Source organism: Oreochromis aureus, linkage group 23 (assembly GCF_013358895.1).
Source record: "Oreochromis aureus strain Israel breed Guangdong linkage group 23, ZZ_aureus, whole genome shotgun sequence".
Taxonomy (NCBI): domain Eukaryota; kingdom Metazoa; phylum Chordata; class Actinopteri; order Cichliformes; family Cichlidae; genus Oreochromis; species Oreochromis aureus.
In genome coordinates this window covers 30,348,639-30,368,663 of record NC_052963.1, presented here as the reverse complement: position 1 = coordinate 30,368,663, position 20,025 = coordinate 30,348,639, and the positions used below count along the sequence as shown (strand labels likewise).

The 20,025-nt window shown below is 37.4% G+C and overlaps 1 protein-coding gene across 1 annotated transcript in view; it reads right to left on the bottom strand.

The window, feature by feature from the left end:
* LOC120436365 (inactive N-acetylated-alpha-linked acidic dipeptidase-like protein 2) overlaps positions 1-20,025 on the bottom strand; it is a 483,232-nt gene that overhangs the window by 370,786 nt on the left and 92,421 nt on the right. Inside the window, exon 3 of the mRNA XM_039607291.1 lies at positions 18,201-18,289. The gene's annotated coding sequence lies outside the window, so the exon portion shown is untranslated. The remainder of the gene's footprint in view (positions 1-18,200; positions 18,290-20,025) is intronic.

The following is a 20,025-nucleotide window of genomic DNA, read 5'->3' as shown; positions in this document are numbered from 1 at the left end:
TAGAGATAAAAACAAATATAAACACATCGGCATCTAATTTGTAATTACAAATCGGATATCTCTAAAAACTTTCTGAAAAGACATTAGACAGTGTCTATGGTAGTTTTCCCAACCATTTTTCATGTGCTTTGGGGACGTGAAGAGGGCACATATCTGCATCCCTTCGCGTGGCTTCCATGCAAGAGGTGCTTCAGGAGTCTGGGGCTATTGGGCCCATTGACACAGACAATACATATACTACACAACTATAGAGTGAGCATAGTTCAAACTGCAGGTATGAGCTCAGACTTGTTACTTGCCAGATACGCTTTATCATCAACTTTTATCTATATTTTTATCAACAGAATTGCTTGGTATAGCCAACTGGCAGAGATTTGGGGATCACATCTTTCTTTTTTTTTAATTTTGAGGAGCCAAGTATTAAGCATTTGAGATGGGTGGGGTGCTCTCTCTGAGGTGTGGAGGAGCTCCACCGAGTTCAATTTTTTATTTTTATTTTGTTTAAAACCCGAGGAGAGTGAAGTAGAAGATTGACTGATGCATTGCTGCTGCATCTGCAACAATGCAGATGCTATTACAAGCTGTTATGTTGAAGAGAGAACTGAGCATGAATATTATTTTTAGTTTTAATTAGCACTGCTATTCTGAACTGCCTTAGTTTTAGCTGAGTAAAAATAAACTTTGGTTCGCTAATGTAACAATACGACTTTGGCACACTTTGGCAATATACATATGTAAACATTAACGCTTACTCCTCATTAATGGGAAAGGAGTGGGACAGCTGTTGTTGTCATTAATATTTATTTATTCTGAAAAAAATGCATAGATTATTTTTAAAGAATTACCAATGCAGGCTAAGGTCTTCATTTTATTACCTGCTTGAAAGTATAATAATAAAATTAACTTGAATTATCCCAACCACCAATTATTTCTTCATACAGTACAGATGGTTAGCTTCTGTAGCACTACCAGCCAGCTATCCTTCCAAAGGGACTTATGTGTTGGCAATGTACAAGTGTGTGTGTGTGTGTGTGTGTGTGTGTGTGTGTGTGTGTGTGTGTGTGTGTGTGTGTGTGTGTGTGTGTGTGTGTGTGTGTGAACATATGTCACTGCCATGCTGCCAGTTCAAGGTAGTAAATTCTCCATCATGACTATCAGTATGATTAAATATAGTTACCTGGTCACATCCATCATGACACATAATCACAGAGAAGGGCACACAGGTTGTGGACGAGGGGAGTAAGCTAATGGAGTAAGCTGCATTCAGAGTGAGTTCATTACTGTATCAGTACAAATAAAAGGTTTTCATATCCGACAATTTGTAACTAGCCAGAAGACAGTGATGGGGAGCACAAATGCAAGGGAGTGACTATATATTGCATAATACTCATCATGTTAACCCAGTCATTTATAATAAATCAACAATAACCACTGACATTTTTAACTGTGAAGTAACTCCTCTTTCTCATAGACGTTTTAACTAGGCTACTAAATGTTCACGGCATCATTAAAATTTCAATGCATCAAAATACCTTGTACATCATCAAGCTCCTGTTAGGGGCACGCTGAGAAAGCTAACAGACCCATTCACAAAGCTGTGTGCAGTGTGTCAAGCCTGTGTGTCTTCATTGGTAGCCATAAAGTACAAGGTAATCTGGTCTTACTCTTGAAAAGATGTTTGTTCCTCACAATTTCTATGCCTATGTTGATAGTCCTCAATTTGTAGTTACACAAAATATTTTATCTTGCAAAGTCCTTAGTGAGAGGGCTTTGCTTACTTCTTGCTCCGAGTATTCAGGACTCTCTTCAGGACTCTTTCCAGTCTGTAGTGGTGACAAATATTCACAATCCACATCACACCTACGACAAATCTAGAATTCCCTTTAGCTCCAACCAGTAATAATCTACCAGAGGTTCTGCCAGAGTTTTTTCGTTCCCAGTGTCACAAAATGCTTTCTTATAGGAGGTTGTCTGATTCTTCAAGGTTTTTTTCTTGGTCATTAACTTACAATACAAAGCACATTGAGGTGACTGATTTTGATATTACAAGCTATATAAATAAAACTGAATTGAATTTAATTGAACTTGAGTACGCAGAAAAAAATGACCATGAAATCAGGTAAACATCAGTCATGTCCTCTACATGGATGACATCAAGCTGTATGCCAAGAGTAATGGAATATTGATTCAGTGATCCACATCACCAGGATCTACAGCAGTGACGTTGGGGCTGGAGAGGTGTACTCGGATGGCAACAAGGAGAGGGAAGGTTAGTCGGAAGGTACTCAGAAGGCAATATTACAGACATTAAATTCAATTCAGTGCTTTATATTGCAAGATAAAGATTCCATGATAATAACGTCAAGGAAAACTACAAGTAGCCTGGAATCACAGGCAAATGGGATCCATGAACTAACCACTAGGAAAGCTGCAACTACCTGCCTGAGAGTAAGGCAAATCCTGAGGAGTCAGCTGAACTGGAAGAACATCAGAGGAGGTTGAAAGAGGAGATATAAGCCACTAACATCAAGACAAACAACCTCCTTACAATGTATCAACAGTTTCACCCAAATCCAGCACTCTGAGACTGCACACTAAGTGGATGAAGGGTGACCAAACTAGTGATTGCCAGAACCACTATCCAGGATGAAACAAAAACATTCATGAGTGCATCGGAAAAAAACATTAATGAGTACACAGCTGATTATGTGCTTAGCAAATATCTCAGGTGGTAGAAACCATAGAAAGAAATAGAAGAGAATGAAGCAGAGGGACCACCGTTGGAAACACAAGTCCCTGCATGGCATGCACCACTGGCAGATAGACATATTGGCTCATATTGAGAAATCCTACCAGTAGCTGGACAAAGCTGGGCTAAAAGACAGCACAGAGGCGCTAATGATGGTAGGACAAGAACAAAGCTTTAAGCACAACATTAATAGAGGTTGGGGTCTACCAGATCAGGCTGGACTCAAGTTGCAGACTCTGCAGAGATGCCCCTGAGACAATCCAGCTCATAACAGAAGAGTCTAAAACGGTAGCAGGCAGGGCATACTTGGAATATACCAGGCCTATACAGGAACATCTGCAATAGTATGGCCCTGTAGTTCCAAGATCAAAATGGGACAGACCCCCGACGTTGGTTGAGAATGACTAAGCTAAGACAAACGAGATATGGCTAACCAAGAAGTGGACAAGTAGAGGAAGAAGGCTGTAGTGACTGATTCAATACCAAGTGATAGCAACGTCATGGAGAAGGAACACAAGAAGCTTGAGAGCTATGATGTGCTGAAATTTAGTGAAGGTGTGGAAGGTGAAGACAACAATGCTCCCCATGGTAAGATTCCACACACTAATATACACTTCATGTTCTCCAGCATGTCACATGGAGGTCAACGTTGTGAATTTATGCATACTAACACTTTTTAATATCACTCTTTTGACAAACTCTTGAAGGACATGAATGTTTTGTGACCTGCAGTAGCACTCACAGTTTAATGTCTCTCTCCATGTGATCTGTTAAATACATATGATAAAGTATTCTCTTCAGGGTGTGAGTCTGTGGTGGTGTAGGATGTAACATCTCCTTTACACATAAATAGACTTGAACAGTTTCTGAGCTGATTATGAAAGACAGACCATTAAATGAAGACTCAAACTTACTCATAGAAATTGTCCAGGGTATATATTAAAATGTGAGGGGCACGAATGTCTTTAAGGATCACCAAGCAACACATCTGTTTGTTGCAGAAGTTGATGACAGATTTATAGCAACTTCCAAAAATTAAAAGGTAGTTAGTGTTCTATAATGAAGGTACAAGGTCCCAATGTACTGCTTATACATCTTATGGTGCTCATCATTGACTGAAAGAGTTTTTTTATTTCTTCATTTAGTATTATGGTGTAAGAAAAACACACTGTAAACTTAACTACGCCTCTACAGTAGTTTGTTTGTTAGACTTGTTGGATTGTAGCCACTATTTCCAACCGCAAAGAGTTTTTCAAAAGTGCAGTAACATATTGCACGAATTCAGAAGCTAGGAATAATGAATCTGAAAAAAAGCACTGATCCCCTTCACTTTTCTTTATGTCACTGGTTTCCAATCTGCAATCTTTCTGTGTGGAGTTGCATGTTCTCCCCATGTTTGTGTGGGTTCTCTCCAGGTACTCCGGCTTCCCCCCCCCAAAGTCCAAAGACATGCAGTTAGTGGAGTTAGGATAACTGGTGATTCGAGATTAACAGATGAGAAAATAGGTGTACGCCGCCTCTCACCCTATGACAGCTGGGATAGACTCCAGCCCTTCTGCAACCCTGATAAGGATAAGCAGAAGAGAATGGATGGATGGATTATCTACCAGTCTGTTAATGACAGAGAAATCAGATAAAAAAATGGCAACAGTGGACTGCTCATAGTTCTCTTTAGAGTATTTAATTACTCCTCCAGTACAACAACAGCACAAATAGAGTATTCCAGATTTATATGTGTCCCTCTCGCTTTCAAAGCTCTGCCTAATACCAGCAAGAACAACTGCAGGGCCATGCTGGAACCATGAATCTGTGCCCTTTACTACTGTGATAGCAGTCTTACATTACTAAGCACCATGGCAAAAGATTAATCAGGAAGAAAGGAAATGGCGATATACCTGGCACAGACTGAAAGAAGAAAAGAGAGTTTTAGATAAAAATACAACCCCTCTCTCCCATCTTTATCATAAACTCTCTCTGGAGTAGAGAGAATGAAATTTAGATTAGTCTTTATGCTTGACCTGTTAACTTCCTGTGACACAGTAACAGATTGGAGCTGTAAGATAAAAGGGAGGTACAGGTAGACAAGTGGGAGGGTGGGAAAGGAAAGAGAATATGGAGGTAAATGAGGTAGAAGAACAATGTTTAGTGAAAATTGTAGAAATCAGAAAAAAATAGCTATTGAGGAAAATAAAGAGATGAGAAAAAGATGTGGGAGATAAACTGATCAGGAAATAGATTAAGAAAAACAGGAGTGTTGATGGAATTAAATATGTGAATGAGGTAGAGCAAGACAGATGCCAGGTAATTACACTTTCCACCTCTCTTCAGGGAGGAATGAGCTTCTACTGTTGTAGGTCTCTCTCTCTCTCTCTCTCTCTCTCTCACACACACACACACACACACACACACACACACACACACACACACACACACACACACACACACACACACACACACAATGATGTCAAACAAGAAGAACACATGTGGTTTGCTGCAAAGATGAACACAGCAATATCACATAAACCTGAGTTTAAGTGCGCGCACACACACAAACACACACAAACACACTATCCTGTTATGCAGACTCTCAAAATGTTAATATTATAGCATATGTATACATAAACAGGATATATGTATGTACCATTTCTTTAGAATGAAAAAAATATATAAAACCTTTGTAAAACTTATCACCTCTATTTAACCATGTAAGGATTATTGCAAATTTCTATCCACAGACTGATGATATGTTTATATCATTTATAAAACAACAAAAAAACAACAACAAAAACAAAAAGAAATTTATTGGTGTAAAATTCTCAAATGTAGGTATTTTTTATTTAGCCCTGTTGTATAAGCTATCATTGCAAATTAAAATCTTTGGGCGTAAACTGTTTGACAAAGTAATTAATATGGGACCTGACTGGGCCCTGGAAATTTGCAGGTTTTTTCCAGTATTTTCTGACAGGTCTTTTTTTGTCATGCCACCCTTTAAAACAAAAAACGTGAAATATTAATGCTCTGTAATACCCCTGCCCAAATAAATAAATAATACATTAATTAATAAAATAAATAAAAGTAAATAAATAAAACACTTAGAATTAAAACAAGTTTAAACATGTTTCTTTATGCATTATGAATTTTTTTGCTTACACCCAAAAAAATTAAGTGTCCATTGGTTACAAGGTTAAACGTGCAGATAGGTTGACTGAGATCATTAACATGATGTTAAACAGCATTGTTGAAGAAGTAAATACAACAGGATGAGGGAAAGGGTGAAAAAAAGGGAGAGGAAAAAAGGATAAGAGCGTGAGTGTGAGAACTATTGGGTAGGCTGTTATATTTTTCACATGCACAACTATTTATAGCACCAGTATCATGCATGGCAACACAAACAAATCTCCAGAAACTTGTGAGAAAATCAACATCACAGTGTCTTAGGCAGGAATAATCTACACTAATTGTCTTGACAAGATGTCAAATGTTGAACAGTTAGATGTGTTAAATGGGCCAATAATGACTGCTGAACATGTTGGCCATATGGATGGGCCCCACTGAGATCTAACTGCTGGCAAAAGGCCCAACACACTCAAATTGGAGAGAGGCAGAAAGGGTAAGAGAGAGCAGGTGGATGAAAGAAGCAAGGGACTACAGGATGAAACTAATTTAATCCCACTTCTTTTTTTTTTAAGAAAGATTTTATGAATGGAGTGGACAAAGAGTCCAGTAGACATGCATGTAGAGATGTAGAGCTGACCTTAAAACAAACAAACAAACAAACATGTATGGAAGTTCAGAGTAATATGTCATTATTTATACCATAAATGTAATACACATACATGTAATACATGGATACTTTAACTTAAACCACAATCCTAAACCCATGTTTTTGTTGCCTAAATCTAATAAATTAATTACATCAAAAAAAAAAAAAAAAAAAAAAAAGTTAGAATAACCAAACTGATAAGAAGTGCAAAAATCTCCAAACACAATCATTTCCTGGCTGACAAACTTGTGACTAATGCAGAATTTTTGTTTGCAAAGACTACTTTTATCTCTTGACATGAAATATTGCCATGGCCGGTGCATCAGGAAAACCAACACCAACTGACACTTTCTGCATATTTCTGTAACACTACCCGTGAATGAACATTTAGGTTTGGGTAAATGCAACAATGTGTATATGTGGAAGAAGATGGATGAATGGATTATATTTTAAAAACAAGCCAGCTAGTTGCCTGTAGCAAACACTTAGCAAAAACAAAAAGCTGTTATAGCAAAGGAACAAACAAATATTTTAAAAAAAACCTTTCTCCAAAATGACTCAAAGAAACAACAATGGAAAGGATGCCAGAAACAAAAAGGAGAAGCGTAGTGATGTACTTCAGGTTTAACTGTCCCTGTTTCTGCTGGCTGCTCTCATGCTGTCCATGCTAAATGCTGGCAAAGTCAAGTAAATGTATAAACCAACCGCTGGCTTCCTAATACAAGCCAGTGGAAAATGACAGCACCGTTAACAGCCACATGAGAAATGCTTTGCATTGATTTTATTAATGAATTAATAAGCACGTACACACATTTTTCCTTCCCCTGAATCTATGCATGTGATGCACTGGTAAGCTCAAACTGTACCACAGTGCTAGACAGAGTTTTACACCAGATGCCCTTCCTGACGCAACCTCAAAGGGGGCGGGGAGAAGCACTTGACAGCACCCACAAGTTCAGCCCTCTGAGTGTGAAGCATTGAGCAGTTGCTGAGAAGTAATCACTTAGCTAAACCAGCACAACCTCTTAAGAAACACAGGAAAGATCAGGGTTGTAGCCTGAGTGAAATTTATATTTTGTAAGTTTAGGCTTTGTAAATAAAACTGACATGATTTGACTTGACAGATGGTCACACATAAAGAGCTAAAAAAAATTAATCTCAAATTATCCTTTCCAAGTCAGCATCACCCTGGAGGCCTGCAAGGGCCCACGTGATGTAAACTGAGTCATTTGCCCTGAGCCTCCTGACTGGCTAAAATTTCTGAGCATGTTTGAATCCCTAGAATGCAAAGTCATAAAATGTACCAGAGACACAACTACAGGCATAGTTGCAGTCTATTCCTTTATCTACTTCACTTTCCCTTTTAAGAATATTAGTGCTTTAAATTGCCTGTGCAATATTGTGAAATACCAAGAATGTAACACGTTATGTTTTTGTCTACTATCATGGTGAGATAAGAATCTGTTCTTTAGGTCCTCCTCTTTTGATTAAAGTTAACAAAGTAGGATCCCTAATCAAAGAAAAAGTGTAGAATCTGCTATATTTGCTAAGTATATTTTAAAACATTTTGGGTTTTTAACTTTTTCCATTAAGTTCTGTTTTTTTGACCTCTTTTCAGACTTATTTAAAGATTGTTTCATTTTGTTTTTTTCACACCACGTGCTCATTAGGTGTTCACCTGATCATCCTATGAAGCATGCGTGAAGAATAACGTCAAAGTCAGCCAGAAGGTTATAAACATCAAGCCTTTTTTTGTTTGGTGATCCACCATTGCTGTTAGTGTAACAATGCTGCAGTCTGCTGTTCGATATAGATATACACAAAGAGTCACAAAGGACAGAATACCAAGAAGAAAATAGACCCAAATGAGAATCAGACTCTTCATTGTGTTTCACATCTGACTGTGTGTCTGTTTGTGCGTGACCTGTCTGGTCATTCATTAGTAGTCACTCACCAGCCTGCTATATCTAACTGCATCTAACAAAACAGAAAGTGCTGCTCTCCATTAAGATCCTCTTATCCCTGCCATCCACTAAATCAGCCCCCTCCCAACAGACTTCCCGACTTTGATGACATTGCTTCAAAGCAGTTTCACTTTCCCTTTACTTTTTAATGGAATAAGAAGAGGTGAAAAAAGAAAGTGATGGGCATTTATGTCACGTTTAAAGGGAGGTATTAGCCTGCAACAAAAATTAACTGGCCTGTTGCTCTGAAATAAAACTACTGGGCTTCTAAATGGGAAATTGCACCTCTTTGACATTGAACAAAAATAAATACTTTATTGGATTCTCTATAATTTTCTTGTCTCTGACTTTGACGAATGCATTTAAAAATGAAGACTCATCACCAGCATCTGCAAAGCACACTCGGTGCGAAACAATTGGCTTTGTAAAAATTGTGTTTTGTTTCAAGCTTGAAACGACAGGACAAAAGTGCGAATCTTTAAATTGCTGGTGTCAAACAAATAGATAGACAGATGATTATTAAGCTGATTGTCTCTTACGTATGTAAAATGACAAGCCATTCCATGTGCCATAATTTCATCTTAGTATATTCACATAAAAGGCATGACCCTATTGAGTCATTTGAATGTGTTAATATTTACCATGATTTTAACTGCATGGTAAATGAACAAATTCACACCACCCTTTTCCTCAGACCAGTGACAGCTTAATGACAGCCTAATTAAAATCAACATGTTAATTAGCTGTCTGAGACTGACGGACTCTCTCGTTTCCCAGCTTGAGTCAGTCCAATCAAGGTGCGACAGTCATCCACCGTAAGACTGGAGATGACTATCATTTACTTGCATAGAAATGCCGTTCCAGGAAAACCAACAGTTTGCACGACTATGTTATATAATGATGGAAATTGGACTAAATTGAGTACTTCTATTTCTGTATGTTTTCCACTGTGACCTTTGCAATAAGGCTATTTTAGAAACATAATTTACCCCTTAGTTGGGGGAGCAATAATGACGCAGGACAAGTACTGAACTGGATACCTAATATCTGAAGTAATTGTAAAAAGAAAAAAAAGGAAACATGAAAGAAAAAGCTTGATCATTATTTTGGACATATTGTAAAGCTGTACACAAATAAACATGGAATCTAAGGTCTGGGAACGATTTAGAGTTTATAAATTCTTAAGTACAAATTTACTAAGCAGGGCAAATTAATGCAAGGTTGTAATCACAGAAATGAGATACCAACAATTAAGAAATTTCCAAAAAATATCACTAAGTAATTTTACCACAAAGATATATATCTTGAGTTTAGAAAAAAATCTAAAACATAAATGCCTCTGCAAAGCAATACAAGCCAATGCAAGACTCAGTAATACAAGGCTCACTGTTCCCAGGAGCTATAATCAGTTAGCCTGCAGTATTTCATAAAGGGACCCAAAAATCTGCATTGTGTTCCCTGTTTATGCAGTGATGAATTCTTAAATGGCACTATAGAGCAGGTACAGGTGTTTAGTAAAGATAAGAAACCCACCTGCCTACTAGCACCCCCACTCCCTCCACCAAACCTGACACTTTTAAAGGGCTTTAACCACTAGAAGAAAATGGTGATAGTTATTTCCTTGTGCCAGCCTGTCAGTCATTCTCCATTTCATATTTAAACCACAGACATTTTGTGAGATGAAGAATGATGAAGGGATGTAGGGCGGAGGGCTCAGCTTCTTAGACTGGATATGACAACAAAAAGCGCGAGCAGATGATCCAGGTGTATAATTATCACGTCAAAACCAGAAAGTGATAAAGCTGGAGCAAAAATATAGACGTATGAACACAGACTGGGTAACACTCCATTGAAAAATGAGTTTCTCCCTTTAGGTCAAAACAAATTTTACAAAGTATAAACACTGCCTCCTTTTCTGTTTTGTAAAATCAATATAACACTTGTTTTTCTGTTAACATGAGGTCCACATGTTGAAAAAAGACCAGAGATAGCTCTCAAAGGGAATTTTCATGGCTACATATTTTTATATTTTAGCTCAAGATTCTGGTTTAAAAGACTAAACGATTTCATGTGAAATTATTGTTTTTTACCATACAACAAAAGGCAGGCTATTATTATTATAATCATTATTATTATTATTACTGTCTTAGAGGGTCTGGACTAGCTGGATTTTTGTTTGCTAATAAAAAGAAAGTCTGGGTAAAAGTAATTAAGCAAGCAACCCTTAGAGTAACGATGCATTAGTGGGCGCTATAACCAAACAAACCGTTGAAAAAGATGGCATTCTTTTGACAGTACAAATTAAGTTTTAAACTATTTATTTAGTAAGTTCTATATTTCAAATGTTTCTGTCAAAGCTTAATGACTGATGAACACCAGTGTGCTACATAAGGCAAGGTTTAGCCAAACAAGACTCAGTTATAGACCCTAAACTTGGAGTCGTGTGTCTCACACACTTTTCACCCACAAAGCCAATAAATTAAACTAAAAGCAGCACCAGGACCAAAGGATATACTTATAGCAAATTCACAGAATAATTCATCTTAACTCTCAGTTGCTTGTTACTGTTTCTTTCCTTCATGCATCAGACTTAGCTTTGCTATAGTGTTATTATAATAAATACATTAATTTTCATAATCATTTATAAACATGTCAGTATTTTCCAACAATACTTAATTTAGCCCAGCATGTTTAGTATCAATTAGCGTGACACCAGAGTAACTCTGAATGTCACATTGGCGCAAACATGATTTTTCTTCTGGCCTTATTTTGCCACATTTTTTCCAGCTTCCACGCACATACACAATATGTGAAACACATAGAACCTCATGATTTGTACCCCCATATAGTATCACCTCTCAGAGGACACAGACATTGTTAAACTTAGGCAGGAAATTAGTTTTGCGACATAATGTATGACACACAGCAGTCGACATCCCTCCCTGATCGCCCTGCCCTTCAAAACTGATGGATACTAATATGCCACTACATGAAAATGTGTCATGGCAGAAACAAATGGAAACGCAAAAATACAAAAAGATCAAGAGAGGAAATGGAGCAAAAATGATCCTCAAATCTATCAGAGGTGGTTCAAAATGGGAGAAACAATGTTTCTAAAAATGCCTGATCTTCTCATGCCTTGTACACTGACATCAACCTCTGCTGAGAGAATAACCTCTTTGTCAGAGAATGCGCTCTGTGGACACGCAAAGAAAATGAATTTAAGTCATTGTTTCTTTCTCTCCTGTCCGTTTTCTTTCCCCATATTTTCAGACACCCAGCAGCCACTGAAAGGAAAAAAGGGGTTTTCCTATTTCTGCCTCCGAAGACACTTTAGGGTCCTGGACATGAGTGCATTGTTCAGTGGAGCACGGCATGTCCTGCTGCAAATGAAGACCAAAATCCATCCTCCAGGCTGAATTATTAACAACACACATACCCAAGAATCTCACTGTCCACAAGAGAGAAGAGGGGTGGAACAAAGAGAGGAGTAGGGAAGAGTAATGGAGGAAGGAAGAGAAAAGGGTAAAGAGAATACAAGATTGGTTGGCTCAATCCTTGGCCCTTTTCTGTACTTCTAGGATTATATCGAGGCCCACGCTTAGCAGAAAGGTCAACCAACAACTGGAATGCCCAACAGGTCCTCAGACCCAGCAGAACAACCTACTGTCACGTTTGAACTTGATCAGTATTATTAAGTTATTTCAACATGCTGTGTCCTTGTTGATCACTTTTTTTAATGCAGGGTAATCCAAAACACTTTAATATCCTTTATGTTAGGACTATATAGCACTTTTCTACTCTACCTAAGCACTCAAAGTGCTTTAAACAACTTGCCATTGTCTAAAACTTGTCATTCCCCCAAACACTTTATTTCTATGCTTTTTCTAAATGAGTGCTTTCTATCTAACATTCACATTCACACATAACACATGCATTGGAGAGAAACTTGCAAGCCTACTGGGAGTCTGTCAGGGATCGAACCACCAACCTGATTAGTAGATGAGCTGATGAGATGAGCTACCTCCTGAGTAACAGCCACACGTAACATATGTGGGGTTACTTTATAAGACAGAGCGCATCCACAGTATCCACAAAGTAATTACACAACTATTTCACTATGAATGTTCTTGCCTGGGAAATGTTCCCTTTTCCCTTAATCTTTTTCTAAAAGATAAAAAGATAAGAAAGACAAACCACTTTAAAGGAATTCATAATTGAACATTTGGTTTCAAAGACAAAACAACTATTTTTGTGTATATTAACGTTAAATTAGTATTTGATGGAAAGATTTTTTTTTTTTAATCATCTCTGTCCACAGACTCGTACGAAGATTAATATTGCGTGAGAATTAAGCTACTGGCATCTTGAACATAACCATCAAACAACGTCTGCTAATATGTGGGCCTTCATATTGGTTCTTTAGGTTTTATATTTCAGCTTGCTTAATGAAATTTGCATGTACTATACATGCAATCAGCAAGTTAGAGAAAACAATCAACTAATCCTAAGGACAAAAGGAAACACACAAAAATGGAGCAGACCTCTTTCTGCATCCACCCGCTGTGAATTATGACACTTTAAATGGTCAAGTAATACTACAGTGGTGATAGTGAACCTAAAAAGTGAACCAGTTTCATAATATTAAAATAAAGAGCACTTCATTTTGTTCTGAGGCAGAGCAATGAAATAAAAATAAAACCGAACAACTGTGAGAAATTCTGTTGGGAATAAAAGGATCTTTGTAATATCATTATTGTAATAAACTCTCCTTCCATTCTTGAAGCTCTGTTTTGCAACCAAAACCATTCATCGAAAATGTACAACAGCAAAACAGTTTGAAAGGCTTTATTGCTAGTTAAGTTTGTTACATTATTATAAACTCTTGTATCTCTATTAGGATCTGGTAGAAACATAATTTTTGTATTTTCAGCAATCCTATTGGTTAGCAGTTAGGCTGCTGACTGGCTTTGATAACAGTCAATTTGGTCCGGATTCAGAATAAGTTACCAGAGGGATAAATTGGATAAATTCAGGTTAAAAGTGAGACAGTTCACTGATACCAGAAAACTGGAGGTTCAAAGAGATACCGTGATAAAATCAAATAAAGTAGCAAAACAAGTGTTTACTTTGGCATTACCTTTCACTTTAGATGTTCATCCTCTTTATAGTTCAAACATTGCGTTTGATAAAAACAGAATGACACTTCTTGCTTTCCTTCGCCTCTCTTCTTCATTTTTTTGAATGTTTCCATGTACTAATTTTGTTGACTGCAAACAGTCGATGCATTTCAAGTTATTTCTTCCTTCTGGATCTAAAGAGGGTTCCTTTTTCTTCTTCTATATCAGACTATAAACAGTCTGCCTATCTTGTGTTGTTTTAGAAATATGTTCCCACAATGGGAGCAGCAGTAAGAGAACACTTAAGGTGGCCACTTTTCCAGGCAGCACAGTGGGGACATAACAAAGGCGGCTGTGGGAGTCAATAAAGAGGCCAGGAATAGCAAGAAGATATCTCTGAGAGAAGTAAAGAATCCTGAAGAGAATAAAAAATGAAAAGAAGGCCTTTTTTTCAATTTTTCTGGTTTGGTTTGTTTTTTGTTCAGTCTGTGGAATACTTCAAAATTTCTGAAAACACAACATTGATCCCTGAAGTGACCTGGGATTGTCTAGTATATTTTTGATGTTATTTGATTGCTATTGCTTATACTGTATTTAAAAAAAATACATTGAAAGACCCTTCTTAAACTTAGACAAAAGCACATTTTTTTTGTTTGTTTTTTGAGGTATTTTCGTTGATGAGCTGAGATCTTAGATCTTTGACTTGTAAGACAAAGCACTGTGTAAAGCAAAGTGTGCTGGGCTGTGTCTCAAGCAACAGCGGCTATAAATTACCAAAGACACATGTTTAACTTCTATCCTGATACTCTTTCAGTCTATCCAGTTTTGGAGAAGTGACCCATCACCACACTCTATCTTAAATCTGATGCTTGCACATCAGATATAATACTCATCAGTTCATATTCTTTTACAAAGTTCTTTTTGGTTTGTCCTTTCTCTTATGTCTTTCACTTTTTCCAAACTGATTTTCCTGTTTATAACACATGTGCTGCTCAAATGCTATGTACTGATTTCTGTGAAGATATCAAGCCACTGAAAAATGACTGCTCAAAGAATTGCCTCTAAAGTCTTCAAATATGTCTGCTAGGTCTGCTGCTCACTATTCTTCTATTGTGCCTGGTTTTGTAACATTACATGTTTAATTTGCTTTGCATTGCAATGTTAGCTGTCATGTTGTGCTTGTGCATGTGCTTGTGTTGAAATCATGTTAGTTCACTGAAATTTTTTCAGTTGTTTGCCGCATGCTTGCATTTTGGTGTTTCTTTAGTTTGGTCCCAAATTAAAGGCTGATGAGTGAAATTATGATCACTTGTTTGCACTAATATTATGATTTTGTGTTTTTTGCATAAGCAACTAATCTCTGTGTTCTCTAAAGTTTATAGACCGTATAAAAACAGTAGCCACCAGGACATCACCTGCTGGGTGTGAACATTGAATCTTCAACATTAGCAGCAATAATAAAATAACTTTTGTTAAGTATTTGGACCAAAACGTTACCTTATAAGGAGGATGGAGTCCTAATTTATCTGCTAATGCTAGCTAGCTTAGTAAGCAAGCTACATTCAATAAACAGTATGAATGCAATAAAAGACACACATTGGCTAGTTAGTGATAATTAAGAAAATCATTCACCAAAACTAAAGGACGAACAATTCAATTCAGTTTTATTTATACAGCACCAAATAACAACAACAGTCACCTCAACGTGCTTTATATAGTAAGGTAGACCTTATAATAATACAGTATTTCTTGGAAGGTTTGTACTACAAAGTAAGCCATAGTATTTATTAGACAGTCCATTAAAAATGTTCCAAATGACAACAGCACACATACACAGTAAGTGTGTTACTGCATGACAATACAACATGTAGATGTCAAACTTGTTTGTTGTTTGCATCAGACCTAAACATACTCTTTAATGCTGCAAAGATGGACATTTTAACATGGGAGTCTGTTACAGCCAGCTGCATGGCACCTACAGATGTTTTTGCCACTTGCATACATTTTTCAGCTCAGGAGGTTGCCCGTTGCTAGATTCAGCATAATACCGAAATTTGCACTTACCGTAGTTTTCGGGTCATAAGCCGCTACTTTTTTCCCACACTGTGAACACTGCGGCTTATACTGACGTGCGGCTAATGCATATTTTTTTTCATGCGGCCAAAAACATTTTGCCTGGTAACAGTAGACCAATAAAATTGATAAGTAGTATATATACGGTATATATTTTTACCGGTTGTTAAGAGACGTTGTAATGTTGTTTGTGCACTGTTCTGTAAAAAAAACATAAGCAATGTAATTTGTGTGTTACCGATACGTACGTATACTTAAAGGTACAGTCGCTGTTCGAGGAAAAAAAGCATTTGCGGTGTGTATTTTTGTATGTTACCATAACGTTTATGTTACCATGTTTATGTTACCTTACGAATTAAATTAAACGTTAAAAATCCTCACGTGTAATATTTCTGTAAATATCTCATATTACAAGTGAAACGCATACGGCTTAAAATCCGGTGCGGCCTGTACAAGTACAAAATTGATTTTCTTTCTGCAATTAGAGCATGCGGCTTTTAATCAGGTGCGCTCTGTAGTCCGGGATTTACGGTACTACTACTTTAATATTCCCACATACCAACATTTCATTGATGGGACGTTTTTCTTAATGGGAAAAGAGCTACATAAAAGTAATTTAAAATTTAAAAACAGAAAAGAGCAGTTTACTCATGTAAAAAAAAAAAAAAAAACTGCAGTAAATAAGTATATAAAAAAATTATCAACATTTTGCAATATCAACTGTAATTTTTAGTGTATATAAAAATTTTGTAATGAGCTAGAAGAACCCAATATAAAGCTCTGCTTTATAAGTTTCATTCTTGAGTCAAACTATACTGTAGCATCACACTGAAAAAGAACAACAGCTGTTTTATACAATGTTCTGCATATACTTGACCAGAATTCAGAAGCCCTGCCAACACCACCGCCACCAAATACACACACAGACAGAAACATCTTCCTCCACTATTTACAAATTTAACAACATAAATTGGATCAGATGAAAACATAGCGTTTGTGCTCCCTGTCTGCACTCTACATGGACGTCATTTTCTTCCTGCCTGAAGATTTGTAAAATATTGTTTCTACTATAGTAAAAAAATGATCTACAACGTTACATAAAACTATTTATTATTTGCTGAAAATGACACATGGTGGATGAATTTTTCAAACCATTCCTAAGATGTTTAGATTCATTTTAATCTGGCCCTCTTAGCTACAGTAATGCCAGTATTGAGGAGTTCCTTGTTACTTGTCAGCATGAGGCGAGAGATGTTCCTCTGCATGTCTTGCCAAAGCGTGTTTGTGATAGGATACCCTGTTACTTTCCTTTAAAGTCTGACGCCTTGCCTTCCTATCCACTGGCATTTTTCATGAGATAATGAGGTGCAGAATTATACAGTATATGGACATTACACCTAGGATACTGGGCATTTGTTCTGTCTTAGTTACAAGTGCCACTAATCTGGTTTAATGATAGGCCACATGTTGGGGAGTAAGAGGCATACAGATGGTGAGAGCCAAGCAGAGAGGCATCATTTACATGCATACACCCTCCGCTAATTACATTATACTACAACTTGACAAGTATGCCATGATGATGGATAAATGTTTCTCCTTGTTAACACCTTGAGACAAAATGCTTGTGAAGTTTATGTCTGTGTTTATTTGATCATAAAGTACTGCAAGTTATTAAGTTATTCCTGTAAGACATATTAGAGCTTTTTCTCTTTATGATTAAAATGCATAAATATGTTTATCATTAGCTCAGGTCACACTGCCGTTTATAGCAACAGCATAGCTCTACATTCATTTCCGTTGGGTTTTCAAATACAAATGACTTTAAAAAAAAGTGTTTCACCTGTCTCAGGTCTCTTTCCTGTGAATTTCTTTGTTTCTGTAACTCCCCTGCACTCTCCTTGATATGGGAAAAGCATATTGAAGGAGCGTCTCTTGTTGTCATGCCATCCTACTTGGTAACAAAGTGTTGGCTTGAATGGGCTGACAGGTCGTGAAAATTTCATCAGCATGAGAAATGCCTGTTTTCCCCTCAACTTTCTGTTTACTGCTATCAATAATTTGTGAACAACAAACAGCAGATGTCTCACCCCCGCCCAACGAAAGCTCTGTAGTTGTCTGTGCGTGCGTGTGGATGTGCCGCAACTTGTATGTGTGTATTTGTTTGAGCATCAGCTAGAGTTTGTGTGTGTGTGTTCATAAAACAGATGTTCCCTACTACTGGAAGCAGACAAAGACGGACTTTGAACACTGGAGCTAATTGTGAATTAATCAATCTATTACCATAGAGAGAAAAGGAAAGAAGACGAGTACCAGTACCAACTAAAGGCATCCTGTTGCCAGCATAGTAACTATATTATGGACAGGTTGACATCTGATTCGTTGACTGTTTTTTTTTTATATATTGAGGAATAATAACTGAATAACTGAAACACAAAGTATAAGAAGGTCTTATTTATTATGAAGTTCTTGCCAAAATTAATGAATTTTATGCTGATAAAATGGCAATCCTTAAAAAAAATGAGAATACTCACAAGGCTGAGCTCTAGTCAGCGCAGGAGTTGTTGTTGCTCTCAAGTGCTGCAGTAGGAGTACTGCTGAACACAAAGCACACAGGAAAGTTCTGTAAAAGAAAGCAGGCAAAGGGAAATGTGATAAGTCATTATTTTAAAGTTTTACAACTAATGTTACATGATGGCATACATGGATTTTCTCTTAACTGGCTTATTTTGCAAGACAATGGCAGTGTAATGATTTATTTTTATATCTGGTCAAAACAGCACAGCACCTCACGTTTGGGTAAAATACAAAGCAGCATTTTGTAGTGTTATTAGAGGGTTTTGATGATGGTGGCAGGGAATCATTTGTACATCATGATCAGATAAAACCAGCTATGTGACTCAAATCCCAAGGCTTAGTTAACACATCATATGTTCCTGAACAATCAGGCATATCAGATATGTGTTCTCAAAGCAGATTTTAAGGATAGACTGGCCTTCTCTATAAAAATACTTCTATATGATCAGATCAAATTATGTATCCAGACATCATATAAGTATTTGGATGGGTTGCTGTGGTAATGACGTAGGTGTCAGTAACATGCTCCCAGATATTACTTGATAAATTGCCTTGTTCTGGTAGGTTAATTTCAGATTTGCTTGTATTGAAGTCTCCCCGAAGACGGTGAGCAAAATATTTTGCTGTCGGGCCATTTGCTGTTTGTCTGCTCGCTGCTAATAGAGGCAACTAAGAGTTAAAAGCATATAAACTGTATTCTTTTTATATTGCATACACTTCCTTTGTACTTTGCACACTCAATGCAGACTGAATGGTAAGGTCATGACAGATATAGTGTAGGTAAGTATTTGTCTCCTTGGTAGAACAATTGCTTAATCCACTGGCTACATCAGTTGGTGGTGGAGCAGAGCAGCTTATACTGTAGCACCAATTCCTGACCCGTGACACCCACACGATGGTGCAGGTGTTGATTACACACCATGTGGCCATCTGTGGAAAAAGTACATGCAATTACACTGCACTCTTTCCACAAATACACACACACAGGCATTTATGTATGCACACACAGCACTAGGCCTGCATGTGATGAGATAAAATGCACACACACACACACACACACACACACACACACACACACACACACACACACACCCTGCAGGAACTCAAGGTATCAAAACATCTACTGCTGAGTCCACAGACAAACTAATACATCAGGTGTCAGGGGTCCTGGCCTCTGCAGCAGGACTGAGACAAGATGGAAGAATACTAACGATGAACAAAGGAAATGAAACAGAGCAAAGATTTCACAATATCATGTATGCACCAGTGCAAAGTTTTCTACTTTTCTACACGTCTGATTGGTGCTCTATCACTGTTAACTCACCACAGCACAACATGACTTGAGCTATTTGTCAAGTTAAGTAAAAACAGCAAGAAAGTCCCCAGGGAGGTGTACATTTGACATTATTTTAGAGGAACTGTTATAGTTTGTGGCATTTGAGTGGAAGACAGGGATTTTGATGAAGCTGTAGGCCAAGACAGGGTGAAGAGAGAGCAAGAAAAGAAATACAAAACATCTGGGTGTCCTGCTGGGCAGATTGTGGGGGACTGAAACAGAAGTAGTCTCATAAACACGAGAATCCATCTTTAAGTCACGAGGCAAGAAGACACACCTTTAGGCCTTTCCTCTTTGTGCATAAAGTGCAGCTCAGTTGAGTTTTGTGACAGCTTGTCAGCTTGTCTAATATCCTCTTCCTCCTCGTGGCAGGTCTTTTCAACACCAGCAAGGTGAGATTGCCTGGTTTTACAGTGCCACTTCTCAATTTTAAGAGAAATCTCAAT